Source organism: Cydia amplana, chromosome 2 (genome assembly GCF_948474715.1).
Source record: "Cydia amplana chromosome 2, ilCydAmpl1.1, whole genome shotgun sequence".
NCBI classification, from domain to species: domain Eukaryota; kingdom Metazoa; phylum Arthropoda; class Insecta; order Lepidoptera; family Tortricidae; genus Cydia; species Cydia amplana.
The window spans coordinates 21,785,416-21,803,388 of NC_086070.1; the positions used below are offsets into that span (position 1 = coordinate 21,785,416).

The 17,973-nt window shown below is 34.8% G+C and overlaps 1 protein-coding gene across 3 annotated transcripts in view; it reads left to right on the forward strand.

Annotated features, from left to right (window-relative positions):
- The first annotated feature begins 4,611 nt into the window (after positions 1-4,611).
- Positions 4,612-17,973, forward strand: part of LOC134662207 (protein Wnt-2) — a 35,021-nt gene continuing 21,659 nt past the window's right edge. For 2 of the 3 annotated variants that reach the window (XM_063518474.1, XM_063518475.1), the window contains exon 1: positions 4,618-4,695. The gene's annotated coding sequence lies outside the window, so the exon portion shown is untranslated. Of the gene's footprint in view, positions 4,696-17,973 lie in introns of all 3 variants that reach the window. The other variant, XM_063518476.1, reaches the window with a different exon arrangement.

The following is a 17,973-nucleotide window of genomic DNA, read 5'->3' on the forward strand; positions in this document are numbered from 1 at the left end:
GATAGCCCCTTACATCTCATGATCCCTATAAAGCCGAGATCCTTTCGGCTTATTCAAACATTGTCATAGCACTAGTATTTAAAACTTACAGCCTTGTATATGGAAGCGACAAACGCGACAACGCGATGCACACAACGACAATGCTTCACAACAAATCAAAAGGTACATCCAGATCAGATACTATTACATTACCTATATTTGTTGTCTTGGATTGAAGTATACTCGTAATAAGGTTTGCAAGCGGCGATTTGCCAAATCTGGGCGCACTTAAAATCAGTTGTCAGTATAGAAGATGGCATTTAGACCGGATGCAAATAATGTATGGGCCAAGTTGCAAATGGCAAGTCACATCCAATCTTCTCACATCGCGCAGTGATCCATTACTGAGCCAAGACAGTGGATTTGTTGTACTTCAATCGTAAACCTGTTTTAGTTATCGACTAAGGAATAACAGGTGAATGTTACCAGAGCGGCCAGCTATGTGCCCAGTCAATTGTTTTGTCTTAACAAAGACATGTAAATAACAAAACACTGTATTTCATGGTTTAGATGGCGCCACTGACACCAAGATTTGCAAGGTTTTTAAATACGCGTCTTCACTAGAGTTTGCATTTTTGCAATACTTTTTAGGGTTCCGTACCTCAATAGGAAATAACGGAACCCTAATAGGATATATCACTCGTGTGTCTGTCTCTCCGTCCGTCTGTCACAGCCTATTTTCTCCGAAACTACTGGACCAATTAAGTTGAAATTTGGCACACATATAAGTAAGTTTGTGACCCAAAGATGGACGTATAACGTAAATAAATGAATTTTACATATGGAGGCCATTTTTGGGGGGTAAATGAGAAAATTAAAAAATAAAGTTTTTCAAACTATATCGTGTTACATATCAAATAAAAGAGCTCAATGTAAAAATCTCCAATATATTTTTTTATAATTTTAGGATAAATAGTTTTGCAGTGATTCAAGAAAATTGGCAAAAAATGACCATTCCCCCTTATCTCCGAAACTACCGGGTCTAAAATTTTGAAAAAAATACACAAAATAGTTCTTTACCTACAGATGACAGGAAAACCTATTAGAAATGTGCAGTCAAGCGTGAGTCGGACTTAATGTACGGAACCCTTGGAACGCGAGTCCGACTCGCACTTGGCCGGTTTTTATTTTTATTGTACTGAAACACTTTCGAACATAGATGAGGATAACCTCGTCTATTTAAGTTTCGATTGGCTTTTTCTATCAACGATTGTCATCTTGACTAGACCCCCAGTGCAGTCAGCACCAAAAGCGTGTAGAAAATGAAACTCTTGGCAAAAAATATTTGCGTAGGTACTTATTACCTAAATAATCAACGCCCAAATTATTTTTTATTCACTGGATCAATCTAAATCGGTCTTTAGCTGCGATCCGTTTACCATATTACCGCAAATTTATACCACAAGTGTTTACATTTACCATTATTTATGGTTTATAACTACCCATTTATATTCCACATTTTCCGCTATTGCCTCAGGCATTTCGGTAGTTATGTTGTTAGACAGTTTGTTAAGTTAACTACGTAAATATAGGTATTAAGTTAATGACTTGAATAAGTATTAAGTTAAGATGTTAGGAAATATCGTAGCAGGGGCGTACTTATCAGCACCGCACATTTTTATTTTAAATTGGATTGGTGATTCAGGCTCTCTTGTTAGGCCGCATACAAAAGTGTTTTGGGTACTACGAGTACGTTGGTGTCACATAAGCATACCGCTCCCTGTCTAGGGGTGCCACTGCTACCATATGTTCAATATGTTCATAACCCCCACGACCTCTATGAGTTATTTGAAGTTATTCGTCCATCCCGTAAGAATATGTACCTATTTAAAGACATACTTAATTTACGTGGACTAAGATAATAAAATAATAATATGTTGGAAATGCCTTAAGGCATTAAGTCCACAATTTGTACTTTCATGTTTTGTGCAATGAAGGTTAAATAAATAAACACTTGCAAAATCATATCTTCAAGAACCCAGTTCACATATGTTACATAATTCTCAAAAAGCTTTCCATGTATTCTTATCTGGGCAAGATATCTATCACCTTATAGAGCTGGTAGGTATGGTACCTATTCGTCTGTTTCTTTAATGGTACATGAGAATGCTATTAAGATTGTTAATGTCAAGTTAATTTGTATAAACAACGTAGTGGAGTCAACGGTTCCAACTTGGGAGTTCTACATTTGCAATGTAGGTACATATTTTGATTATATTTTTGAAGTGAAAACTTCTTTAGCGGCGCTGTGCACTTATTGAGGTAGTGATGGGTAGGACATCAATTTAAAATGAGTTTGTATGAGTACCTCATTTTCTAAAATGAGGTGTTACAATGTCTTACTTCAAATGAGGTGAGGTACTAGCATATTTTCAGCGTCGACTATTCCATTAATTCCAACGGCGACAAAAATATTTAATGTATATACATATTTATGTATTCATCACTTCCTTTATAAATAAATAAATAGTAACATTTAATTGGAGTGCAATTCTGGAGGTTAAGAATAGAACTTTTAGGAGAAAGATAATTTTAGAATCAAGTAAAATGAATAGTGAAGTAAGACATTTTTGCGGTACGAAGTACTGCGACAAATTAACAAAATGAGTGGTACAAATGAGGTGCCTCACGAGTGAGCGACTCAACACTATATTGAGGTGAGGAAAAAGATGTTCGCTCGAGAGAAAAGACGATCACGTGACCGTAAGATTTAGATGGCAACTCATTTAGATGGCATTTAAATCAATAAAGAAAAACTCAATGACATTACATGAAAAACTGTTACATGTAATGTCATTGAGTTTTTCTTTATTGATTTAAATGCCATCTAGTGAGTTTCGCTCTAACTGGTATTAATATAACTCGAGTACTAACAGTGATGTGCTTAGGGGTTTCAAGTAATGCGACGAAATAACGCTAGATGGCGTTAACCTCAATTATACAGACATTTTGCACTAAGTAATCATTGAGTTTTCACTTCTGCCGGCACTCCCTGAGTGCAACCCGTTGCTTTTTTTTTGTATTTCTTCCTAACTTTACTTTACGACTTTTCACAAGGTATGTTAGATAATAAAAAATACTTAAGAGTCACACAAACACGCCGCCAAAAATCCGGTCCCATACAATCGAAATTACGCTTCCATTTTAAAACGACATGCTTAAATTATTTACAGTCGCTATCAGATATATCGGAGCGGCCGAGGTGCTCACAAATATCTGAACATGCACTCTAACGCCTTGACAATAGAGACGTTCAGATATTTGTGAGCGCCTCTGCTGCCCCGATATATCTGATGGCGACTGTACTTACATGAAACTTGACATGAACATTTACTATCCCTGGTACTCATTTTTGTTGCTCAAAATTATTATACATACAATGTACATTCATATGCTACTTGAATGTTCATATCAAATTTCCTGTTATTTCAGAATGACAGCATACAAACAATATTTCAGTCACAATAGTACAACTGTAACAAGGAAACACGTAAATCCTAGGCCGTAAAACCTAGTATTACTGAACACTAGTTTGTGCAGTCTATAAATACGCCTAATTTCCTCACACGACACGACACGCGTGCTACTTTTGCACAATATATATGGCTTTCAGGAGTGAACACATTGTTTCATTATAATCATGTAGAAGCTTATGCTGTGCATTGTCAGTATCATCTGTTTTATATACTTAGATAGATATACAGGCTATACGTTATGTACTGATACCTATAGAAGAATTTAAGCATACCTATACGAAAGCATTTTTTTACCAATTATGGACTAATGATGCTCAAATTGATAGGATGCACGATAAATATAATTATAAATAAACTGAATATAAAGAAACTATTGCTTTTATTTGTCTTTATTTAAGCAAACACATGAACATGACATATCATCTAGAGTAAATTAATTCGCAGGCCTATAAAACGATGTCCAAAACGTGTCATAACATATTTACGCTTTTACACGAGGTAGGTACTTAACCCTTTTTGTTTGACATACAATGGGTTATGGCATGAATGTCACATTAGTTCGCATCGGTCTGGTGAACATATAAAGTACTTAATTGTACCAGTCTGTACAATATAGTCTGGTTCAGGTATAGTATACTAGTGTAATTGTGTTGACAATTAATGAAAATAGTATCAATGAAATCAGAGTTACAAATATTTATATAGTGCTAGGCTATTTATTTTCAAATATGTATTTATCATCATACTTATATGACTTATTCCACTCAAGCGGTTGGTAATAGCCAGCATATAGACACATTATCAATGACCATGCAATGTGCAACACCAGTGTGTACACTATAGTAACAAATTTTTATTTTTACAGGATCATATTGAAAAATTGACACTACTTGGACATAACGACAATGTGATTCAACACAGTGGTCCAAGCAACAACAACACGGACAAAATAGTGAAATCATGTTAAAATGAAAGTGTGTGTGGGATAAAATCGCAAATAACTAGGATGTGAAACGATGTTGGCATGTGTGCGGGCGGGCAGAGAGGTTCGCGCGCCGGACGGACACACCGCGCAACGCACCGGGCAACACACTGTGCAACACAGTGCGCAACACGCACGAAGCGCACAGCGCAACTTCGATTGGTGGATTGTACTGTTTTTCGTGCTGCTTTGCGTTCGGTGAGTGGATTTTGGTATTAATTAGCTTAAGAACCTTATCACTTCATCATAATTACAAAACAATTAGGAAAAAAATATCTTTGCATCATCGTTTGAGGAAAATTGCCCTCAGGTTTGGAATTACTGACCGATCCTCTCTATGTAATTTAATCAAAACACCCACCATACTTCGTTATAAAAATTACTTTATCATTATTACGTTTAGCACGTAGCACATTTTAGCTATAGGTATTATCAACTTGTTATCATGATTGCATAATGACAGATTCATATTAGTAGCTTATAAGAAATAATGTAATAAATAACGTCAATAAACGTCGAATTATCGAGTTATACATCGTTCTTATTGAGGCATCGACATGAGATTGATGTAAAGAACCGGTCAATTATGAAAAGTAGTATGTAGTAAGAGTTCCGTGAAGAAAAAAGTGATAGGGGTGATAGGTAATGGATTAATTTGTGAAGTAAGTAGTTATAAAAGAACTTAGGTAATTTTATACCTACTACTTATAAATTGTGAAATGTTTTTTTATAACCATACAGTTTTAAACTGTTTTCGCCATGTATTGTATTTGCTCGTCATTATCAAACACTTAAACAAAAGCTAAAAATCATATCAGCTTAAAACAAATCTGAATTAGTAAGAAAAAAAATCATATTAATAAATTAGGAAAAAAAATGTTTTTGTTTACGTGACATATTGAAATACGATGAAGTCTGTTTATCTGGCTGGGTATCTGGGGATGCCCACTTGTTAGAAATAACGGATGTATTATCCTGCTGAATAAGACGGAAACGGAACCCTAAACTAAAAGGATGAACAGCATTATGCGGTACCCTATAATTACGCCCAATAAATCCGCGATGTGGGCATAAAAACCGATTTACAATAACACAAAACAAACAAAAACCACTACGCCCAGTTGAGGACGTGGGCTGAATAGAAAATGTGTAGTTTCGGTATAAAAGAGGTAAATAGGTGCATTTATGGATCATTTTAGTTTTTTTTTATGATTTCAGAGACATACGATGAGTATTGAGACAAAAGGCTGTTATGTTTTTTTCCCTAAATTTCGTAAACTTGCTATTTGGTTCGCAGTATTGAATACATGTTGTAACGCCCGATATTTGTTTTTATTTTTAATTTTTATGTAAGGTATTTTTATTTATACTTACATACCTATTAGACATGTACGACATCTACGTACTTACTCATATAGTTTAGACAAAATTGACATGAAGGATGTGGGTGAGTGATACAAAGCAGCCGGAAGCCTACTGACAAAGCGAGAGAAATCTCAAATTTATATTTTAATTATAACAAAAATATCCGCATTTTAAATATTATTTGGTAACTATTCTTCTCGTTATCTCGATCCCATCTCCGTTTTATATAATAAAGGTATCATCAAGGCGTGCGTAGAATATAATTCCTTTGGCTAAGTTTGTACGCCCACTGAGCCAATTATGATTTTTTTATGAAAAAATGCTTGTTAACATTTTTGGGTTCTTAGAATTGTAAAGATATTTGTTATTTGAACGCTTTTTGTTATGCCACTGAATGGAGAAACTGGGGCTAATTATTATTGTACACGCTTTTTTTAAAGAAATTTTTGTGAATGTTGTCAATCATGGGGTATATTTTTTGCTATTTAATTTCATTAAATAAGTAAAACGGATACACAAATTCATGTTTGTAATATTTAATATTCGCAATTTAGAAATAGATACAAGTTATTTTCTCAACCAACGTTTCTTTTATGACCATAAAACTAAAGTTATAAAACAACCCATTAAGCTTAAAAGCTGTTTTTAATTTAATCTAAGAGGTGCCTATAAAATTAAACCTTTATTTTACTACTTTAATCCGCCGATGACACGTACAACCGCCTTAATTTGAATATCTAAGAATAGTTCAATCTAATCTTCGTCAAAGTCCGTAATGTAAAACTTCGTGTTACATCGGTTTTTACGGCATACTAAATAACGCTTTACTTGATTTGGGAACGAACTTAATGCAGCCTAACCCATCATTACTGCCAATCCTTTCAACGGACTATAACTTGAAAGACAGTGTGAAATCACCTTTATCTTTATCTTTCATACTTAAATTTAAACCTTTCGCACATCCGAATAAAGTTTAAATTGGTTTAACAGTGGTTTCAGTTATGACAGCGGATCATTTTGAATTTGGATCGTAACAGCCCCGCCTACTGGCCCGTCGATTCCGTAAACATCTTGGACGTGTACGCAAAAGTTAACGTTTTCTCATTATGGAGATTTGTTTAGTGGGTGAACTTTAACGCATAAGTTAACGTAAGCGACGGAATGGGTGTATGATTAGTGCTGTCAGTCAATTTCCGTCGGTTCCGATTGCGTGTGAGTGATGTAGTAAAGCTGTGCAGTCACGATAGTTGGTACTCGTAACGTGTGGAGTAACCTGAGCATAGAACATCTATTGAGAACGAATCATTATCGTTATTCATCGTAAAGTACTAAATACCATAACCAGACGGTTGTAACTACGTATTTCACAATTTCAGCAAATGCAGACTATTTCTATTTATATTTCTATTTTAATTTTTATTTGTAATCTTAATTAATTAGTTTGATATAATAAATGTCCATTTTATATGCGTATAACGATTCAGATTCTTCTAAAATGCCTCGTGATTGTATCTCAATTTAAACAAAGGCCAAACTATCTGGCTTTGAAAACGGAACTTTGTTAGAAAATTTAAAACTTTAATTCAATTTTACACACAATTTTTCACATAAAAACCAACAAATAACAAACTGACACTAGACTAAAACTTAAATTAATGGTAAAAATAATACCAAAAATCATTAGGCAAAGTGATATAAAGAGTACACTTTATTAAGAAAATCACATCAGTTGCTTAATTCCGGACATGCCTCGGCATATGTTATTGCGGCACCGGTCCCTGTCAACGGCGCAACTACTTTACAGACATGCAAGATTAATAGTGATCACCATCATTCACACTTCATCGACTGCCTATTGAGCTTACATTTTACTGGAATGTCGACTTTTTAATACATTTTGCGATAGTTTATAATAATGTAACCTGCCGTAACATATACATAAATATAGCAAAATTTACCTAGTGTTTACTTTTGATAACGGAGATATACTCTTAAATTCTAATTGGCAAAACCAGACTCTTGTAATTTTTTTCATTCGGTTACTCATAGTTCAAAATAAGATTCAAGAGACATACTAAATTATCTAATTTTAAATATAACAATTAAAAATCGCTCAATAAAAACAAAAGCTTTATAGATTCATAAATTATAAACTTGTATTTATATTATACATATGCTGTGTAAACATCATAACCTTATTTTAAATGGCACGCGAAATAAAAAAGGAAAGAACCCTAAAAATATCGCGGTATCAAATATTTGTTAACGAATTACAAGCAGTCTAAATAATGAATTATTTATTTTTATTCAAAACATACTCATTAAAAACAAGCAATGAAGACTGCACCGAAATTAAAGATGAAATAAACAAAAAATTAATTACAATAATGTAATGATACGTCGTTTGTTTCTGATGGAATTTTGGCCAATTAATTGTTTCCATTAAACCACTGTGCTAACTTCCACCACAAGTGCAATGCATAAGTGGTAATTTTTGGTGGTTTCATTTTTAAAGAATAACTAGTGACCCGCCCCGGCTTCACAAGGGTTAACAAATTATACATAAACGTTCCTCTTGAATCACTCTATCTATTAAAGAAACCCGCATCAAAATCCGTTGCGTAGTTTTAAAGATCTAAGCATACATAGGCACAGACAGCGGGAAGCGACTTTGTTACAATTTAACACAGTCCGTTATTTGTTTATTTAACCGTATTAATAGCGAATAAACAAAAATCAAAACAATTTCGTTTACCTACTGATGTAGTTAAAAGGCCTTGTCCCGACATGTCATATTTTCTTGACCTCCTCTCTTCTCCTAAAACGATTTTTTTTAAGGAGTTATGGTCCGATATTATGAGGGGCTACCGCGAAAACTGAGATTCGCAAATTGCGGGGATCTTTCTCCTTTACTCCAATGAAGGCGTAAATAGAGTGACAGAGAAAAATGCCCGCAATATGCGAACATCGATTTTCGCGGTTATATCTCTGATTCCGATATTTACTAACGTTCTTATCGGAGATACGATGATCGGAGGTAAGATGATAACGTGGGACCATATAATGGACACGCGTCCGCTTCACATTTGAGTTTTACGATCAATTTAAAACTAAATTAAAAACCTTAAAAGCGTTGGAAATAAATGGACAAGTTTATATTGGCAAAGTAATTTATTGGCGTTTAACGCCTCTGGACATTCGGAACAATGTGGCTATAAATAGATTAGTCAATTAACTTTGTCAAAACCGGCGACAACAGGGGCCCGTTTCTCAAAAGCATGTAAGTAACTTGTAATACTTTGGATGTCACTTTTTGACAGCTTTTGTTAGAAAGGGACTTCCACTTGTATTACAAGTTACAAGCTTTTGAGAAACGGGTACCCAGATGTCAGAGCTATGTTAAAAATGTATGGCCAACAATTCGATTGATATTGAATTCCTTTGTAATCGAATTTAAACTAATCGTACGGTTCTCACCTAAAACTAAAAAATAATTTAATAGGACATATTAATTATTAATATCTGGGAGACCGAGCTTTGCTCGGAAAACATATAATACTCAAAAATGCGCGTTTTCCCAGAGATAAGACCTAGGTAAATCGATTTTTCGCCAATCGCCCCCGAAAACCCCCATACTTATAGCTAATTTCGTCGAAATCGTTAGAGCCGTTTCCGAGTTCCCCGATATATATAAATATAGGTATATACAAGAATTGCTCGTTTAAAGGTACACGGGATTGTTACGTCATTTAGGGTCGTAATTATCATCATTAACGTTAAATTTATATGAAAATATGATGTTCATAATAATACTCTTACACTTTGTTTTGTAGAGTCAGCTTCTAAGCTTCGAACTCTGCTGATCTGACGGAGATAAAGAATCATAGAATCGAACATTTTTTTTTCTGCCGAGTGTCATGAGTCACAAGGTTTTGCCAGGATTCAAACTCAAGACCGCTAGATCCGAGGTCAGGTCATCAACCTAGCTAACCGCATCATTAATTTATATCACAAGTCAATATTTCCATTTCGCTGATAATTCCGATTTATTTTTATCTCTAATGTTTGTCTTTATTTTGTTTGATGATTCATAATTTCAACTTGACATTGTTCTTGAGTAGGTATTAAGAATAATAATAATTTATTGAGTCATTGTGCTATAGACTGGTCGTTCCTTTTTGACACCGGAACCCTAAAATGGAAAATATCTACGAAAGAAAAACAACAAATAAGGCACGTCAATGTCTATTAAACAACATGAAAGTAGATAGTTTATCTCGTGATACATGGAGGCGTTTTATTAAATCAGTTCTGGCTGTACCGCGATGGAGACATTACTTACACGATTACAGACTATTAGTATGCAGTCGAGTAGATACTGTATCGAGGGGTGACAAATACTGTGATAATAGTAATATATAATAATCATTAATAATAAGTAGGGCGTTTAATATGGAAATTTCTCTGATCGTTACAGGTCTAGAATGGCGCACGCTTACAGATACAGATGTAGTGCATGATTATTTTCCATCGTTTTTTCCCGGAAACGTATGAACGTGTCTTGCTATTACAGTCAGTCTTGGTACAAAAAGTACTGAGGTTAACTGAAGTAGCCTGACAAATACGAAAGTTTTCGAATGGAAAACAATTATGTACTACATAGTCCCCTAGAAAGCTCAATAAGGCTTGTGTTGTGGGTACTAGACTACGATATATATAAAATATAGTTATATACATACTATAAATACATAGAAAACATCCATAACTCAGGAGCAAATATTCGTATATGTAATAAACACACAAATAAATGCCCTCACCAGGATTCAAACCCGCGACCTCTTAGTAGGCAGGGGCACTGCCAACTAGGCTAAGAGGCCGTCTATCTATAAATAGGACAGGACTGTAACATATATAATAACAATTCCTCGACGATAGCATGTGATAATTTTGTACTTAACCAGTGCCTTTACGGCGCACTAATGTACTTATGGCATTAACTGAGCACTTTTTGCCATTACCTATTGACAGTTATGGCCAAATGTCAGATCTGGGCATTATTGTCATTAAACATGCTTGTTATTTGTTTACATAGGCTGATGTAGATGTTATATCGATATGTCAATTAAATACTTTGTCAGGCATTTAATTGAAATGTGTTGTATGATACTTGTATTCAGTATCTTGATGATATAATTTATGAGAATACTAATATAAGTAGGTACCTACCTAATACAGAAGAAGCCGATTCAAACATGTAACTGAACGTAAGTAATAAATAAATATTTGTTCAATATCCTAAAACCGATTTAGTTGAAACCGACCTGTTGGCCGGTGTAACAAATAGTTCGCAAGCCCCAATTTTTGTGTAAGTTACAACAAAATAATTTGTTACTATGCAAACATTTCCTTCAGTGTACCTAATAAACTTGGCCAATCCAGTCACATAGGCAAACTGAAATGACACACAGCTCAGTAAGTAATTAGGTAATTTAGATTTGAATATTTGTAAAAAAGTAAAATGAGCCAAAATCCCACAATTTTCATTAAGTAAGTTATTTAGCTAGCTTTGTCTTTTAGAGACTGTCGCCTGACCTCCGCAGATGACCTCGGCGAAGGCTCAGATAGCTAAGGGATTTTACATAAAACCCGTTTTCGTAAAACTTAAATGAGTCACAGTTTAAAAAATATGCAACTAGACTAGAGTAAGGTTGCGGTTTAAGTACCTACATAATATTATCACAAAGAGTCGTAACTTTTACTATGGGACCAACCCCAAAATCAAGAAAATCCTTGACAATACGTACCATAAAACCACCCAACTATAGCCAATAGCTCCCAAATACTACAGTCCAAAACTAGAGTTAGACCAAGCTAAGTTTGCAGCGATTTTGATAGCCTAGACTGACGGTGCAAGTGTTATTTTATTTTGAACCTCAAACTTCTATACGAGATTATGACGTTTAAATAACACTTTCAATGTCTAGGAGATTTTAATATTTATTGCACTTAAGAAAACACACTGTGCAAAGGGTGAACTTAATGCCATAAGGTATTTTCTACCAGTCAACCTTTAGGCAAAGCAGATAAGTTGTAGGTGGCAGATACTTAATAAAATTACGAGTACGTAATGATTGAATGTGTGATAGATCTGTTGTAGTACTCGGATTCGGATAGTTGGGTGGTTTTACGGTAACGCAATCTGGGGGCCTACCGCGAAAATCTAAGTTCGCAAATTGCGGTCATTTTATTATGCGTTCATTGGAGTAGAAGAGAAAGATCCCCGCGATTTGCGAATTTCGGTTTTCGTGGGAACCCCTCTGTGCATGCCTTTAACGTTGTACTAACAAGTACATGAAGTCGACGCGTCGCCTTTGGCGTTTTGCGTACTTCTCGTTTTACTCTGACTATAGTGCTGTCATCCTGGTATTAATACTATTAATGCGCTCAGTGCAGTAGCAAGCCTTGTTGTTCCTCGTAACGGTAACGGGCAGAAATGCGGTTGCATTAGCTTTGTACAATGTATATTATTCGAGCATGACGTAGTCCGTAGAAATAACTATATTTTGTTTCTTAATTCACCATTAATCAGAGTGTGATGTATAGAAATGTTGGTAACGTCGTTAGCAGGTCACACAGCACATCAACGTACTAATCAAGATTACAAATGGCGGCAGCAGCATGACATTGAGAAAGAACTGTCAACATTTTCATAATAACAAATTTTGTTGTGTGTGGTTTGGTGAAACTATACTATCCGCAAACCAAACTTACGGCCGGGGTCGTAAAACTTCTCATTTGCACTCACGCGGTCGTAGCTATCATGAGAGAGATAGTGATATGACCCTGGCCCCTGGTCCTCAGTTTCGTTTGCGGCTACTATAGTCATTAGAAAGGTACATACTTTGAAAATGACGTAGGTACTTTGAAAGGGGAGTCCTAAGTGATGAACTACCTCGGATGCCATACCTATTTATTTCGAAAATGACTTCCCAAAAAGGACCTATTTCTATAAAAGGGAGTTTTTAATACTCTGTGAACTGTGTCTCAAACACTGAAGTCAGTTACCTATGGCTCAAATTCAATTGTAACATAATCGTTCTTTAAAATATCATATTTCTTGTATGTGACAATTGTACTACGCATAATCCTATTCAGAGCAACCTATCTACTTATAAACGGACAAAAAAAGGAACTGAGTATCTTGTTAATAGTATATCATTACAACTGTGACCTGTTTTGCTGTGTGTTAAACGAATTTGTATTGTTACTCTTTCGTAGTTAGGTATATATTGTGGAGTATGTACATCAGACGACCGGCTACACGGTGATAGTGTTCCAGCTTCGATGGCGCCACTACGTGTACTTCAGCTCTTTTGTGGTGCGCGTGCCCCGAACGCTGCGCTGCAGGGACCATCGAGTGCGCCGACCAGTTTTGGCCGAAACGTTAATGCAATTTACTATTTTTGACATTTAACCATTATAAATACTAACATAACCGTAACGGACGATTACAGTTTACGGTTCAATTTGTACTGGATAATTGTCAATTGCAATTAATGTTCGGCCAACACTGGCGCCGACTTCGGAGATTCCGAGGAAAACTGCCGAATATGACACAAGAGCAGACGATTCAACGGAACCACGACGTTCTGTCGCTAAAATAGTGTTAAGTTTTATGTTTAGAATCGAATATAATTATTTATTGCGAAACCATGGTACATATATGTAGTTGTTACAGTAAAAAGTTGTGAGAACACATGGCACCCTGTTAGGGCATTGCAAATAAATCTTTCATCTAGGTATAGTTTATAAACATTTGTATACATATGTATGTTACTTAGTCTATAAGGTATTTTAAATATAAACGTTCTTGTCAGATTAAACATTTTAGAATAAAAAGCAGTCTGTGCGGAAAGAGAAGAGTCGTGGAATGTATGGGGCCCAATACATTCCACTACTCTTCTTTTTCCGCACAGACTCTGATTTGAATGACGCTCCAAAATCTAGAATAAAATATAAGTAAAGATCGGAGGATTTCTGCCTCCTGCATTGGGACACATACCCAGACAAAGGATGATCTATTTATAACCAGATAGTATTAGCTCATAATGTCATTTGCAAAAACCCGCACCATTCGTTCCACGGGCTCTAGTTAACCACCGGACGCGCGCACAATGCGACACGGTCTGCGCTCGCGCATATAGTAGCTGCAATCAGTTTCGCCTCTTAGGCTGCTTGCACATGGCAAGTGATGCTTAATCGCGGACTTAACAGCTTGATATCATACCGGAAGACCGCTGTAGAGGTAAATGGCTTGACCTGGCAAATTTTGTGCCACCAGGTCGAGAAGTCTTTAAATAAATTAATATTACAGGAAAACCTTACACAAATCGACCTAATCCCATAGTAAATTAAATAGGGCTTTTATGTGGACCGTAGAAGTTCAGGGTAGTCGCATTTGTCCATAATTTATTTAGATAAATTCTCACTTAACAAGCGTTAACATAAAGAACGCGCAATTGTTGCATCTCGTGTGAAACTACCCTAACAATCCCATATTAATTTTCAACTTCGAACTCTATCGAAATCATCATAAAGTTCCGTTTTGTTTGTATTTGTTTAATTCTAGTTTACCGTAAGGTAAGTATATAACTTATACTGGTGTATGTTGCAGTGGTTTGTTCTGCGGTTGTTGGTTTTGTAAATTGACCGTAATTACACTAATTTGACGTTTTTTTTTGACAATGGGAACAATGTCACATAGTATTGAAAGCAAAAATCGACTCGTTTTAATGGCTGCTCGTGACATGGCGACGGTTATGGCTCTTTAGTACCTAAAGTAAAATCTGTATCAATCTAATATGCTATTCGAAATTGCATCGTAAAAATGTATATAAGTAAATATGCCATTTTGATGTCTCAAAATTTGCGAGTTATCACGAATAAAAACTAACATAATTAAGTAACAAAAAACATCCGTACCTTATGAATTACATATGAAAAAAAAAGCGGCCAAGTGCGAGTCGGACTCGCCCATGAAGGGTTCCGTATTTAGGCGATTTATGACGTATAAAAAAAAACTACTTACTAGATCTCGTTCAAACCAATTTTCGGTGGAAGTTTACATGGTAATGTACATCATATATTTTTTTTAGTTTTATCATTCTCTTATTTTAGAAGTTACAGAGGGGGGGACACATTTTACCACTTTGGATGTGTCTCTCGCGCAAACTATTCAGTTTAGAAAAAAATGATATTAGAAACCTCAATATCATTTTTGAAGATCTATCCATAGATATCCCACACGTATGGGTTTGATGAAAAAAAAATTTTTGAGTTTCAGTTCGAAGTATGGGGAACCCCAAAAATTTATTGTTTTTTTTCTATTTTTGTGTGAAAATCTTAATGCGGTTCACAGAATACATCTACTTACCAAGTTTAAACAGTATAGTTCTTATAGTTTCGGAGAAAAGTGGCTGTGACATATGGACGGACAGACAGACGGACAGACGGACAGACGGACAGACAGACAGACAGACATGACCAATCTATAAGGGTTCCGTTTTTTGCCATTTGGCTACGGAACCCTAAAAACTTCTCGTTTACGACGTTTGCGTTTATGTCTGACGAGTCAGAAATGTGAAGAGCTAATTATATTAGAACTATAGTGGCTCTGTCATTTTAAAACGTTTCCAAAAACTGAATCGTCGAAAAAATCTATATAGAATAATAGAACCTGTTCAAAACATTTCACGAGAACCACTTGAGAAATGCGACTTGTACCTACAGGAGGACAGACAGACAGACATCTCGGATATATTTAAATAAAAATTCCCATAGTTACACTTAACCGGCACTTTTCTAACTTCTAACTATAAGCTATAAGCTAGCTAGAGCAATTTTATGACAATATAATCGTCTTAAATTGACTCAAATAATCGGATTAGACGCGATTGAGACGAAATTACAAACTATTATATCCCGCGGCTAAAACCATTTTGGAAGGGCTGAGTGGCAGGCACCCTTGAGAATAAAGAATCTATTATTTTTACACAATTATACAACAGTAATATTGCATCCCGCTTTTTAGGGTTCCGTACCCAAAGGGTAAAAAACGGGACCCTATTACTAAGACTTCGCTGTCCGTCCGTCCGTCCGTCTGTCACCAGGCTGTATCTCATGAACCGCGATAGTGATGAAATTTTCACAAATGATGTATCTCTGTTGCCGCTATAACAAAAATAAACAATAAAAATACTAAAAATAAAATAAAATAAATATTTAAGGGGGGCTTCCATACAACAAACACGATTTTTTTGCTCTATTTTTTGTTGATGGTGCGGAACCCTCCGTGCGCGAGTCCGACTCGCACTTGGCCGGTTTTTTCTATAACAGCTTAACAGATATTATTAAATCATAATTTATATAAACTCATTACAACTACAAAGGTAACTGAAGATCTTACACCACATTAAACCCTTATTTCTTATAAAATCCCATAATTTCATTTGACACAACGAAGATCACAGATAACATTACGAGAGATCTGAATTATCACATCATTACATTATACGCTTCCATAATTTGTAGAAGATTAGAACCAAATAAATCAAGATGGTATTTTAATGAGATACTATTTAGAATATATCGACTGATGATAAAATATGGGATATGTGGAGTATTCTCGGGCTGTTACGTAAGCTTCGATGTTCCCGGTTTGAGACCACCTCGTTGCCGTTTTTTGGTCATTTAATTAGTAGGAATCTTCAAGGTCTAGGCATTTTTTGGACTAATAATGTGATGTAAAGGTATTTTAATAGGGCTAGAATTTTTCATTTAAATAGAAACCTTTGTTTAGTTTGTGGTTATTGTGTCTCTATCTTTAGTTTCGATCTCTCACAACTTTTTAGTTAATTAATTATATGTATGTTCTAAAACTATGTAGATACATGTTAATTTTAATTAATTATTGATTACAGCCTGTAGTGTGTGTACTATGCTTTACCCACACACATGCATTAGCTTTAGCATATAATGTCAATGTACCTACGCGTTATTTTAGCAGAATACAAGTCGTTATATTTTGTACATTTCCTGGTAGGTACTTTCTCATATTTTATGCCTAAGTTTCTTGAAAACGTTCATATAAGTATATTATATAGTTTCTAGAAAACGAATATATAATACCTACCAGTTCTGAAGAAAATTGACATAAGTATACATACCTACACATCTGTTACATTATACATACGTACATTATAAACGTATTACACAATAATAGTAATATCTTAAAATTAAACAAATTTTACGCTTACTACAATTAAGTTCTGATAACATAATTAAGCTCTTAAATACAGGGCATTATGATAATAAATAACTATAATTATGACAAGTAAATTTATATCTCAATCGTACACTAACATTAATTTAATACCCAGTTCCCGTAATGATTTATAGATGTTTGACATGGAAATTATGGGAATTAGGTCAAGCTTCAAGTTCAATGACCTTTCTATGAGGTTCGACCCCCTGCTATTTAGTTAATTATCGTAGACCTATTAGAAAGTATTTGAGTCAAATAATGATTCCCTTTGAGAATGTCAATCACATCATTTTTATTTTATTTCAAAATGTATGTATTACTCAACGGATTATGAAGAGAGATTAATGTTTTTCAAGTGTGTGTTTATTTCTTTGCTGGCTAACGCTGGTCTAAGATCTTGAAATAAAATACCTACATACATACCAACATGTTACTGAGACCTCAGTTTCTTATCCATAATTTTATCCAGGTCCAAATTTACCCTATAATTAATTAAAGGAACCGGCGCTTAATGTATTACTGGTAATAAAATCATTTTATTACAGTAAACAGTCGCTACTACTAACAGAAATAATGCTTTAGGACTTTTAAGAAGCTTTTACACGCTATTCGATCCGTTTATTATCATAAAGTTTATCAAAACTTTAAGTTATTTACATTTTTTTTATTTGGCCGTGTTGATACGTTTTTTTTTTTTTTGTAAAATACTATCCTGTTGTAATTTTTATTTTTCTTTAAACCAAAAATAAATCATAAATCAATTATTCGTTGAAATGTTCTTAAAATTA